The sequence below is a fragment of the Coptis chinensis genome, chromosome 8, assembly GCF_015680905.1.
Source record: "Coptis chinensis isolate HL-2020 chromosome 8, ASM1568090v1, whole genome shotgun sequence".
Classification (NCBI taxonomy): Eukaryota; Viridiplantae; Streptophyta; class Magnoliopsida; order Ranunculales; family Ranunculaceae; genus Coptis; species Coptis chinensis.
Genome location: NC_141463.1, coordinates 28,501,376 through 28,513,979, shown reverse-complemented (window position 1 = coordinate 28,513,979; position 12,604 = coordinate 28,501,376). Strand labels below are relative to the sequence as shown.

At 38.7% G+C, this 12,604-nt stretch overlaps 1 pseudogene across 1 annotated transcript; it reads left to right on the top strand.

Annotated features, from left to right (window-relative positions):
• Positions 1-825: 825 nt before the first annotated feature.
• LOC147480930 (C2 and GRAM domain-containing protein At1g03370-like) lies at positions 826-12,021 on the top strand (annotated as a pseudogene). The gene is made up of 9 exons (XR_015204382.1): positions 826-3,647; positions 6,955-8,210; positions 8,708-8,893; positions 9,081-9,364; positions 9,452-9,569; positions 9,788-10,050; positions 10,583-10,751; positions 10,888-11,161; positions 11,261-12,021. The product of XR_015204382.1 is annotated as a C2 and GRAM domain-containing protein At1g03370-like (transcript).
• The last annotated feature ends 583 nt before the right edge of the window (positions 12,022-12,604 follow it).

Here is a 12,604-nt window from a genome sequence, read left to right as displayed (position 1 = left end):
GTCTTGAAGAGATTCAATATGGATCAAGCGAAGCCAGTCAGTTGTCCGCTTGGTGGCCAATTCCGTATGACCAAAGATATGTGTCCAAAGGGTGAGCATGAGCAGAGTCAAATGGAAAAAATTCTTTATGCATCCACAGTGGGCAGCTTAATGTATGCAATGGTGCGTACAAGACCGGATATTGCTTTCGCCATTGGTGTTGTAAGCCGATTTCTGTCAAATCCGGGTAAAGAGCATTAGGAAGGTGTTAAGTGAATATTGAGATATCTCAAGGGCACTTCCAAAGCATGTTTGTGTTTTGGTGGAAGTAAGACCTTGCTTGAAGGTGACACTGATGCAGACATAGCAGGTGATGTTGACTCTATGAAGTCCACCTCTGGTTATCTGTTTACTTTTGCAGGGGGAGCAGTTTTTTGGCAATCTAAGTTGCAAAAGTGTGTTGCCCTCTCCACTATAGAAGCCAAGTATATTGCAGCAACTGAGTGTTGCAAATAGATGTTATGGATGAAAAGGTTCTTTGATGAATTAGGGCTAAAGCAGAAACAATTTGTAGTTCTATGTGACAGTCAGAGCGACATCCATTTGAGCAAGGATCCGAGTTTTCATTCTAGATCCAAACACATACACGTGCGTTTTCATGCATTGGATTTGAGAAGTTCTCGAAGACAAGCGTTTGTATTTTGAGAAGATCCATACCGACAAGAACAGGTCGGATATGATGACCAAAGTCTTACCGAAAGGTAAGCTAGTTTGATGTTTGTTATGCTACCGAATGGTAGTAAAAACCTCCCCGTTGATTTAGGAATGCATGGAGGTGCCCCACTCACTGTTCGGGAGGGGAAGATTGTTGGAGTTATCTTTCACATGAGATGAGAAAGAAGCTGGAGGTGCCCCACTCACTGTTATCTTTCATATGAATGCAAACCATCAGTTTATTTTACAAATAATTTAGAAGATAACAATTATTATAAAAATTGATTCCTAACCTTTTTTTCTTTTTTTCTTGAATAGTCTTATCACAAACTTGAAATTTCAATAATTTAAACAAAGAATTGCACAAGAGACAGAAAGAGAAGAAGCAGAATTCTACACCAAATAAAACAATATAAAAAAAACCAAATAAGGCAAAAGAATGATAGAGATAAGATTGAAGTGTTGGTTTCAATGCTTCATATTTGATTATTTGTTATAAGGTGATGAAGAACTTTAATTAGTTATGGAGGTGTGTCTGTTTTTTTTGTTGGAGAAAACGAAAACATGAGGGAAACAAAGGGGTTTAACGTGATTTTCTAGTTTCCAATGTAAAATTGTTTATCTAATGGACTAAAATAAATTAAAAACAATAATGAGATTTTTTTTTTTTGCTAATAAAACAATAGTTGGTTGTGGGCAAGAATATATTGGTTGCCTTTTGGGCTGTGGGACCCAAGCGATTGCGTATTTTGCTATATGGTAGAGTCGGTCCTAGGGAGTCTAACTTTCCAGTTTCCATAAAGAAGCTTCCACCGAGAATCTGTAGAACTAAGTGAACAGAATATTTTCATATGTTTACCAAAGAAAAAACAGGGAATGACTCTCCAAGACAGATCAGAAGAAAGAGTAACTCTCATAACCATTTTTTTGTTTAATCACTCACAAGGACGGGGTAGATGAAATGTTAAGTATATCTTTGACCCGAAATTAAAAACGGCTCGAGTAGATGAAAAGTCAAGTATACCCTTGGCGCGAAATAATAAACGGCCCAGCCCAATCGAAGCGGCTCGATGTATATAGTATAAACAGTGATTATTCATACCTATTTGGGATATGAACAATCAATGTTCGTACATCAACATAAGCTATGAATAATCATTGTTCATACCACAAACATAGTGTACGATCAGTAATAACACCTATTAGAGTATGAACAATCATTTCATACTTATTTGGATTGTTTATACATTAATATGAGTTATGAACACTCATTGTTCATACGTATTTGGGCAATCACGGTTCATACCTCAACATAACGTATGATCAGTAAGAATACCTATTGGATTATTAACAATCATTGTTCATACCTATTTAATCTGGGGTATAAACAATCAATATTTATACCTTAACATAATGTATGATCAGTAAAAACACCTATTGGAGTATGATTGTTCATACCTCAACATGAGATATAAACAATTATTGTTCATACCTGGAGTATGAACAATCATTGTTCAATTCATACATTAATATATTGTATAAAGTACGTTAACTTATTTTGGTAATTGTTCATACATCAACATAATGTAACTTATTTTGGTAATTGTTCATACATCAACATAATGTATGAACACTGGCATAGCAAAACAATAGAAAAGATAAAATCGAAAAATATTTATTTCAAATCCGGGCTATTTGTCCTTACGAGTTATTTAAATTGTCTTTAAGAGTAGGGGTGTGCATAAATTAGCCCGAACTGATAAGAACGACCGACCGAATCGGTCGGTTTTGGATCAGTTACGTTTATTAGTCGGTTTGGTTCGGTTAAATACATGTGAAAACCGATAGAGTTGGTTTGGTGGTCGGTTTAGTTCCAAACCCGACCCGAACCAACCCGCCATATATAATATATATTAAAATATATATAGTTAATTGATTTAATTTAAAAATATGTGAAAACTGATCGGTTTGGGTCAGTTAATATTGGTTAAACCGTAACTCAATTGGTTCAGTTTGGCTGGAAATTAGTTCGGTTCAGTTACAAAAAAATATAAACCGATAGAGTCGGTTCGGTTTAATTCCAAACCCGACCCGAATCGTACACACCCTACTTGAGAGTGATAAAAAAATACGTTTGATTTTCACTCGAAAATGGCCTCGGGAGTCGGGACCAATTTCCGCTATAAAAAAATACGTTTGATTTTCACTCGAAAATGGCCTCGGGACCAATTTTTCGATCGATGGAGAGTTGACAAAGTGGCTCTACCAGTTTGTAGGAAATTCTATGCACGTCATTGCCATTGTTGACTAACACGCTGCAGCCTTTGTCACAATGAAAACGATTATCTCATTTCATTTCACTTTAACACCAAATTAATTTAACCCATTAAACTAGTCTTAAGTCTTAACCCCAAAAAAGAAAAAGCAAAATAAGTCAAACCCAAAGAAAAGAACAAACACATTTGATTTTTAGTTGAAGCTACAAAAACTCCATTTCCTATTTTCCCACAAATTTTTTTTTTTTCCAATCTAAAAACATTCCCTTTTTAAGCTATCCTATATTCACAGAATCTACTTTCCTAAAAAGCAACTTGACTTTCCAATCCAAAAAAAGAAAAATGAAGTTATTGTTAAGAGTAATACAAGGAAGAAACTTAAGAGCAATGGATTTAAACGGGTCAAGTGATCCGTACGTTAAAGTACAACTTGGAAAACAAAAGTAGTTAAAAAGGAGTTAAACCCAACATGGTCTGAGGATTTCAGTTTAAAAGTTGAAGATTTAATTGAAGATCTTCTTGTAACTGTTTTAGATGAAGATAAGTATTTTAATGATGATTTTATAGGCCAACTTAAAGTTCCCGTTTCGAAAGTCTTTGATGTTGACAATAATAGTCTTGGTATGACTTGGTTTACTTTGCTTCCTAAGAATAACAAGTCCAAGACTAAAGATTGTGGTTAGTACATTTTCTTGATTTTTGTTTTTTCATTTGTAGTTGAATGTATTGAAATTTTAGGATTTGTAATGTTCTGATAAATTTAGTATGTGGTAAAAAGAAGAGATGGAAGCTTTGTAGTTTAGTTATGCATGTCTTTAATGTGCAATGCTTATTGGATTTGATGCAATGTGTGACAATGTGTATTTCATTTTACAGAAATTTTAGTTGATTTTAGTGGGAAATTTTCCCAGATACTGTAGTAGCCATATTCAGGGATGTATCACATAAGTACTGGGCCAAGAGATAAGGCCCAGACCATAGTGTGTATAGGGCCCAAAATATGGGCCCAGGACCAAACTATTGCCCCATGAGTAACCCTAAGAGATAAAAAGGAGAGGAGAGAGAGGGAAGAGAAAGGGGGCGGGGGAGAATGGAGGCAGAAAGAGGGAGAGAGTGGAAGTGAACTACGGCGGCTTGATCCCGAAATGGGTACGTAGGCAACCTAATTGGTGCAGCCGATTTCAAATATAGCTCTCATACTAGTGGGATGATGGTTCGCGGTATTGTGTTGTAACAAATGGCGCGGTCTGTGGGAACGGGTTTGCGATCAACTTAGTGGTAAAGAGAGAATGATATGTTGGTGCAGTGGATGGGGCGAAGATGCTAGGCAGTTACCGCTAATACCCAGGCGTTCCGCAAGAATACAAGAAAAAAAGGTGTCACCTTTGGTTAGTTGACAAGAGGAAAATGTATATTTTGGCTACCCGTTAGGACGATGCTGGAGAGTGGATAGTGCTCCAGTAGAGGAAAAGAAAAATCATTTGTGCATCCAGAGACTCGAAGCTCGTTCCCCCAACTCATGAACTATTGCATCTGCCGCGGCACCCAGCAATAGAGATTCGAAGCTCGGAACACCCAGCAGCACAACAAAGAAAAATCAATTTGTTACTTGATCAGATAACGTGTTCTTGATAGTAGGCAAGATGGAAGTATTAGCAGATCTCACGCCATTCAACAACGTTGTATCAAAGCTGTTTCTGGACAAGATGGCACACCATCAATGTTATCTTCATGGGCCAGAAATCTTACAACTCCACGACCTTCAGTGGTAACAACAGAGAATGCAGGGAAGCCAAGCTTTGAACGATTTACACTTTCAGGTTGCGCTTGTCCACATGTCTTAATGGATGAGTTAACCCAATCTGTACACACAATACAGATTGGTACCCACAAAACATGAAATGAGATTTTTCTGTTTGGGGAGTGAATTGAAATATTTAGAAAGACGGGATTCTGTTTAACTTTTGGTGGAAATGGTTACTTACGGCCGACAGTTATGTTGCGGAGGAGTTAAGTGGGGATAGTGAAAATGTGTTGGAGTGTGATTACTTCTGATGACTCTAATGGGGAGATGCCCACAAAGAGGCGGTGTGAAAGTGTTAATGAGGATTCTGTTTTGTATAGAAGAAATGGATAAGCTCAACTGATGTTGGTGATTAAATAATAAGAAGTGAACTAAAAGCTTATCTCGATTCAAACTGATGACAGCAGTGGGTGTTGGCAGCCATAGGGAGATTCCGAGAATTTTTCGATATTGATGTCTTACAGATTTTGTCTTTAGAGAACAATCCATTGAACATGACTGAGGGATGGTTGCTACCTACCGCATTACAGAATTCAGCGCAGTTACTGAATTTGACGTTGTCGGGTTGTGGTCTGGTTGGAGCAATACCAGATTTCTTGGGGACCATGTCTTCTCTGTCAGTTTTGCAATTGGCTGATAACAGGCTCTCTGGCGGAATTCCAGCAAGTTTTAAGCAGTCTCAGTTGCAGATTTTATGGTTAAATGATCAGATTGGGAACGGTTTATTCGGTCCAATAGACGTAATTACCTCGATGACCTCTGTGTCACTATTATGGCTACATGGAAACCAGTTCACAGGTACCATTCCGGTAGGTATTGGAGCACTGCCTTTTCTAACGGTGCTCAATCTTAACAGTAACAGACTTGTGGGTCAAATTCCCGAAAGCTTAAATAAGATGACACTTCTAAAGAAGCTGGATTTGAGCAATAACAACCTCATGGGTGCAGTACCAAATTTATTTGGTAATTTCCTTTTTGCGAGCAATCGACTATGTCAATCTACTCCTGGGGTTCCATACATGTGCCCCGCAAGTTACTACACATATAAATTTTCTTGGTGCTGTGAACTACCCCTGGAGATATGTTTCTTCCTGGAAAGGTAATGATTTGTGTGTAGGTTCCTGGTTGGGGATAGCCTGCAATTCAGTTCAAAAAGTTTTGATTCTGTATCTGCCAGATAATAAGCTTAATGGTACTAGTAATGGGATTGTTTGTTTAGATAGAAGGAATATTGTTTTATTATTGAATCCGACTACTCGAGAGTTTAAGGTGGTGCGATTTGGAGAGGAGTTTGACTTTGATTGTCATCAGAATAGTGGATTTGGGTATGATGGTGCTAATGATGATTACGTGTTGGTGAAGTTTATCAATGGTAATGGATGTGAATCTAGTATTAATGTTTACTCGGTGAACAACACTTCTTGCTCCATTGATTTGAATGTTCCTTATAGGATTATGTAACGATGATGTCCCTCGAGAGGAGAAGAAGATACATGGGGCGTCTGATCCGCGACAGACAATGTGGATATCTAGAGTTCAAAGAAAGAGACAAGGAAGTTTGATGGGACTTCTCCCCAACCGTCCGCCCGTCGTCATCGCCCGAAGAGGGGGCAATTGTAGTAGCCATATTCAGGGATGTATCACATAAGTATTGGGCCAAGAGATAAGGCCCGCACCATAGTGTGTATAGGGCCCAAAATATGGGCCCCATAACGGACCAAACTATTGCCCCATAGTAACCCTAAGAGATAAAAAGGAGAGGAGAGAGAGGAAGAGAAAGGGGAGGGGAATGGAGGCAGAATGAGTTTGAGGGAGAGAGAGCTGAAAGTGAACTACACTTCACGGCGGTCTTGATCCCGAAATGGGTACGCATGCGTCAGGCAACCTAATTGGTGCAGCCGATTTCAAATATAGCTCTCATACTAGTGGGATGATGGTTAACCCTAAGAGATAAAAAGGAGAGGAGAGGGAAGAGAAGGGGGAATTGTGTTCCCGTAACAACCTAATTGATACTCTAGCACTTCCCCTACAAATGAAAAGTTCTTGGAAAATCAAACACATCAATAATCTATTCTAATTCAAGTTATGCTTTTCATATTTTGAATTTCTCTGTCTTTGTTGCTTGGTTTGCTTTTCATACACAAATTGACAATTGGACTTTCGTTTCCCTCCTTTTCTTAGGTGAGGTTCTTCTTGATGTATCATTGTCCAAAAACAATTCTTTTCTAGGGGATACATTGTTCTCTAATGATGACCATGCATCACATATGGAGAGTAATGAAGACCTTACAAGTGAATCATCATCTGTACAGTCTTTAAATAGCCCCTCAAGATTGTCTTTCAGCGCCACTTCAAAATCATCTTCTGCAATGGAAATGGAAGAAAAACCATCTCCGAATATTTTTCCTCGTCTCATTCAGATATTTCTTAAAAATGGAGAAACAGCTTGCAGTACCAGTAAAAGTGTTACGGCCTCAGAGACAAAAATATCCGATTCTGAAGTTCATGAGAATAGTTTCGAGGATCAGCCCTCCAATCAGTCCTCATATGGAAGTTTTGGTGAATTTATAAGAACCTTGGAAATGAGAGACCAAGGAGGGGAAATTCCAAGCAATTTACCAGGAGTACTTCTAGATAGATCTTATGTGGTTGCCCCATCTGATCTCAACTCTCTTCTCTTTTCACCTGATTCAAGTTTCACAAAATCTTTGGCTGAACTGCAAGGAACTACAGAACTGCAAGAGGGACCTTGGACATTTGAGAATGGAGGGACAGGTTGAAAAGAGTGGTAACTTTCGTGAAGGCTGCTACCAAAATAGTCAAGGCAGTGAGAGCCACTGAGGAGCAAACATATTTGAAAGCTGACGGGAATGTATTTGCAGTTTTAGTAAGTGTCAGTACACCAGATATTATCTATGGGAACACCTTCAAGGTAGAATTGCTCTATTGTATAGCACCAGGACCTGAAGTGCCAACAGGAGAGCAATCATCACGGTTGGTTATCTCATGGCGGATGAATTTTCTTCAGACCACAATGATGAAAGGTATGATAGAAGGTGGAGTTAGGCAAGGTCTCAAAGGAAATTTCGAGCAGTTTGAAGATCTGTTGTCTGACAATGTTAAACCAGTCGATATGAAAGAATTTGGATCCAACAAAGAGCAGGTCTTGGCTTCTTTGCAGCTGGAGCCACAGTCAGACTGGAAGCTGGCTACTCAGTATTTATTGAACTTTACTGTGGTTTCCACTATTCTCGTGGGTCTGTATGTTCTTATCCACATCTTATTAGCCATGCCTAGCATGATCCAAGGTCTTGAGTTTGATGGACTAGACTTGCCAGATTCAATTGGTGAAGTGGTTGTGTGTGGGATTCTGGTTCTACAAGGTGAACGGGATTTGGGGATGATAATACGTTTCATGCAGGCCAGAAACCAGAAAGGTACCTCCTATTTAAGAACTTCTTAACTCTTGTCGTACTTGGTGTTGTGTCATTGTTTGTCTTACACTAACTCGAGCGTGGTTATGTCATCTTCTAACTGGTAGGAAATATCATGGTTTTCAATCAGTACATCAGAACATGTTACAAGCTTACAGTATATAAGTAAAAGCGTCTCACTTAACAGTATTACGCAGCATTATAGCTCAACTCTAAGATAGTAATTTTATTTCTTTAGACGAGGGTATATTCACTATATTGTTACCAATCACAAAAAAGAAAAAAAGATGATATTTGATTTTAATTCCACCTATGGACCTTGAAATCTTTATCCGATTCATTTGGTGATCACTTTCGAGTCCCATGCTTAGGATTCAGCAGATCTATGACTTGCAGCAATCTCTGCCAAAACATAATCTGTACAAATTTTCTCTTTAATTTATTATTTTGTGAGAATATGTATAGGCTGACTCATCCATGTTATAAAATTACTACTTTAGGCACTACGGATCATGGAGTGAAAGCGCAAAGGGATGGATGGTTGTTAACTGTTGCTCTGATTGAGGGAAGTAGCTTAGCAGCCGTTGATGCAACTGGTTTCTCAGATCCTTATGTGGTCTTTACTTGCAATGGGAAAACAAGAACGAGCTCTATCAAATTCCAGAAAGCTGGCCCTCAATGGAATGGTAAACTCACTTTTCTTGAATATTCACTTTCTACTTTCTAGTATCAGTGTCCTCTCAAGGCCTACCAGTGAGCTTAAAATTGGACCTAACTTCATGCAGTAGTGAAACAACTTGTTTACTGGGTCCAAATTCTTTTTACAAATGCTTCATGCACTGATGCTGCAACAGAACACTTTTCAACCTGCAGAAATTTTTGAATTTGATGCAATGGATGATCCTCCATCTGTTTTGGAAATAGAGGTATTTGATTTTGATGGACCTTTTGATGAGGCTATAACTCTGGGACATGCCGAAGTCAACTTTCTAAAGTCTAATTTGTCTGATCTGGCGGATATATGGATCCCTCTTCAAGGAAAATTAGCTCAGGCATGTCGCTCTAAGTTGCACTTGAGAATTTTCTTGAACAATACAAGAGGTAATAATGTTGTTAAAGAGTACTTGGCGAAAATGGAGAAGGAGGTTGGTAAGAAGGTGAGTTGCTTTCCTGGTTAGGAGTTGTATCTGTTGCTCTAGTTGTCTTTTCCTGTGCTTACTACTAATTCCCGAAATTATATGTAGATAAATATAAGATCACCGCAAACTAATTCAGCATTCCAGAAAGTGTTTGGGCTTCCCCCGGAAGAATTTCTCATCAATGACTTTACTTGTCACCTGAAGCGCAAGTTGCCATTGCAGGTATTGTACAATAAACTATCTAGTTTGTTGACTTCCTAAACTCTCAAAAGAGGGGAGTTTCCATGCTTCAACATATTCATTTACCCTGCACTTGGTTCATCCTTGCTTGTCCTGCAGGTGGGTCATCCTCTGTGCAATTAGTTACGGACCTTATGGTCCATTTTGTTATGGCAGGCTATGTCCTGTTGCCTTATCCATTTACCGTTGATTCTTTGCAAGGTCGCCTCTTTTTGTCCGCAAGAATCATGGGGTTTCATACGAACATGTTTGGAAATATAACAAAAATTTTCTTTTTATGGGAGGACATTGAAGACATTCAAGTGCTTCCACCTACTCTGGCATCTATGGGTAGTCCATCCATCATCATTATTCTCCGTCCTGGAAGAGGTATGGATGCAAGGCATGGTGCCAAAACACATGATCAAGAAGGCAGGCTGAAGTTCCACTTCCAATCTTTTCGTGTCTTTCAATGTGGCTAATAGGTACTTAATAACCTGACTCTGCTTACTTTGACTTTTGATCATATAAATTCTATGAAAAAGTACAAAAATGAGTAGATATGCATGGAAAGTTGCATCTTTTAAACAAACTTTTGGGGAAATAATCCATTCACCCAGATGCTCCCGAAGGGCTGGAAATATAGCAAAGACAGAAGACTGGCGATGGTGTTGGAGCATCGTCAGATTAAGGTGGACGGTCCAGATTTTTTTAATAGACAAATCTATTAAACTCCCTTCCTTCCGGGTGAATTTCTGGAGCATCTCTGAGGTGCACGGTCCAGATTTTCTTTAATAGACAAATTCACCCGGGGTGTGGTTGGTGAATTTCTTTTTCAAGTGTGTAAAAACGAAAAACTAAAGATGGTCAGTCTTGCTCTTGTATTAGGGGTCAGCCAAACCCCCCTCTTGTAATGTACTAAATGTATATTCGGGAGTGTTTATGGGGGAAAAAAAAAGTCTTGCTCTTGTACAATGTGGTTTTGAGTGAAGAAGATAAATATGCTACTTCACGCAGGACAATTTTGGCACTATGGAAGGCAATATCGTTAACTCCCGAGCAAAAGGTTCAAATAGTTGAAGAAGAATCTGAAGAAAAAAGAGTCCAAACTGAAGAGAGCGGAGCTTTTCTGGGACTGGAAGATGCCACCATGTCAGAGGTTTATTCGTCTCATCTCTCCATTCCTGTAACCTCTCTCTCATTTGCAATGTGCATGTCCAGTGTAGGGGGCTTTATTAGAGCATCCAGTTACTCTCTTGACACAGACCTTTTACCCCTGTAAGTATTGACCTTGGTATTGTAATATTTTACTGCATTCTCAGGTGAAATTCTTCATGGAATTGTTTAGTGGAGGCTATATAGAGCGGAAGGTCATGGAGCGAGTGGGCTGCCTTGAGTATTCGTGATACCTCATGGGAATTGGTAAAATCTGATATGTACCAGAGACAAATTTGTTACAAGTTTGCCAGGCAGATTTCGAGCTATGGAGGAGAAGTAACGAGTACTCAGCAAAAATACCCTTCCTCTAATAACAATGGATGGGTGGTTGAAGAGGTCATGACCCTCAACGGTGTCCCTTTAGCAGATCATTTCACTGTATGACAACTCCTGTTACTATTGATTCGTACCTTCCTATTGTGCTTTTATCGTTTCTTCCTTTTGTAATTCAATTATTTGTTTTGAAACTCCTTGCAGCTTCAGATAAGGTATCAAGTTGAACATCTCCCTTCAAGACCAAAATCATGTAATGTCCAGGCTTATTTTGGAATTACTTGGCTCAAAAGCACCCGGCATCAGAAAAGGGTCACAAAGAATATTCAATCCAATCTGACTGTTCGCTTGAAGTCAATTTCACGGTCTACTTGAGAAGGAATATGTACCAGGAAAGTAAATAGTATGTTCATTCTGAATAGAATTTTGAGAATCACCTTCTAGATAGATGTTCGGATGATTGCATTCCTTCCGTGCATAACACAGACTTACTGAGATCAAAGAAGGTTTTTGTGATTCCACAATGATGATAGAAAATTAGTAACCCAACATTCCTCTTGAATACGACGGACATGACTGTTGCATGGCTGATGCCCGAAGACTGAGAGCTGTCTAAAGATGGTGTTAGTTGATTGATTAGCTGATTTATGGGAGCTCAAGTTTCAATCTTTATATTGACACATGCATACAGTGCTTGTTGGTTCAATTTGATTCAGACAATCTGACGCTACGAACCTCTAACAAGAAGGGAGTTACTAGTAGTCAATGCTCATGGGATCAAGAAGTCGTAATTTGGTCATTCCTAGCCTCCTAGGTGAGCTGTGTTGTATGATGTAGATCAAATGATCAATTTGTACTTTATTTTGTTATTTATTAATTTTTAAATTTAGATGTCTGTATATAGAACATTTTGTATTATTCAAGTAATTTGCAAATAAGAAAATGTCTGAATGTAGTTTTATATATTTGGTGGGCGTGTTTCCTCTTAAACCAGAGTATCAACTGATAAACAACAGAGAAGAAACATCATGGAAATACTGACTAGTTGTTCTTTTTCTCTTTAGGAAAGTCTGAATTCCATTGAAACAGGTTGGTACGGTATATGCAAAATGTATAGGACCGTCTCTTCTGGCCTACTGTGCCTGATTACAGCCCTTGCGATTACAAGTCCTTGGTGTGAATCTAAAGGAACTCGAGTACTCAACAATGCATTGTACTAGTGTTCCTATGACGTCTTAAACTTTCCACAATGTGCTTTTCTTTTTTCATTTCCCTAGATGGCTAGATTGCACTCATCGCAGTATGTAGGCAGTTTCCGAAGTTTCCAACACATGGCCAATAAGAATTTAAGCTTTCGAAGTACTTTGGTGGAGTCGTGGAGATCTACCTCTAGTTTCGCAGTGAATTATTACTGGCAAACTCGAAATAGTTGTGAAGTTTTTTATTCGGTCTTGACCGATATACATGTTTACCATTTTTGGCATTGGTGATACAGAGAAAAATATGCTGCTGTATATCTAGCAGAATTTGTTCGTCCTAACGATTTGA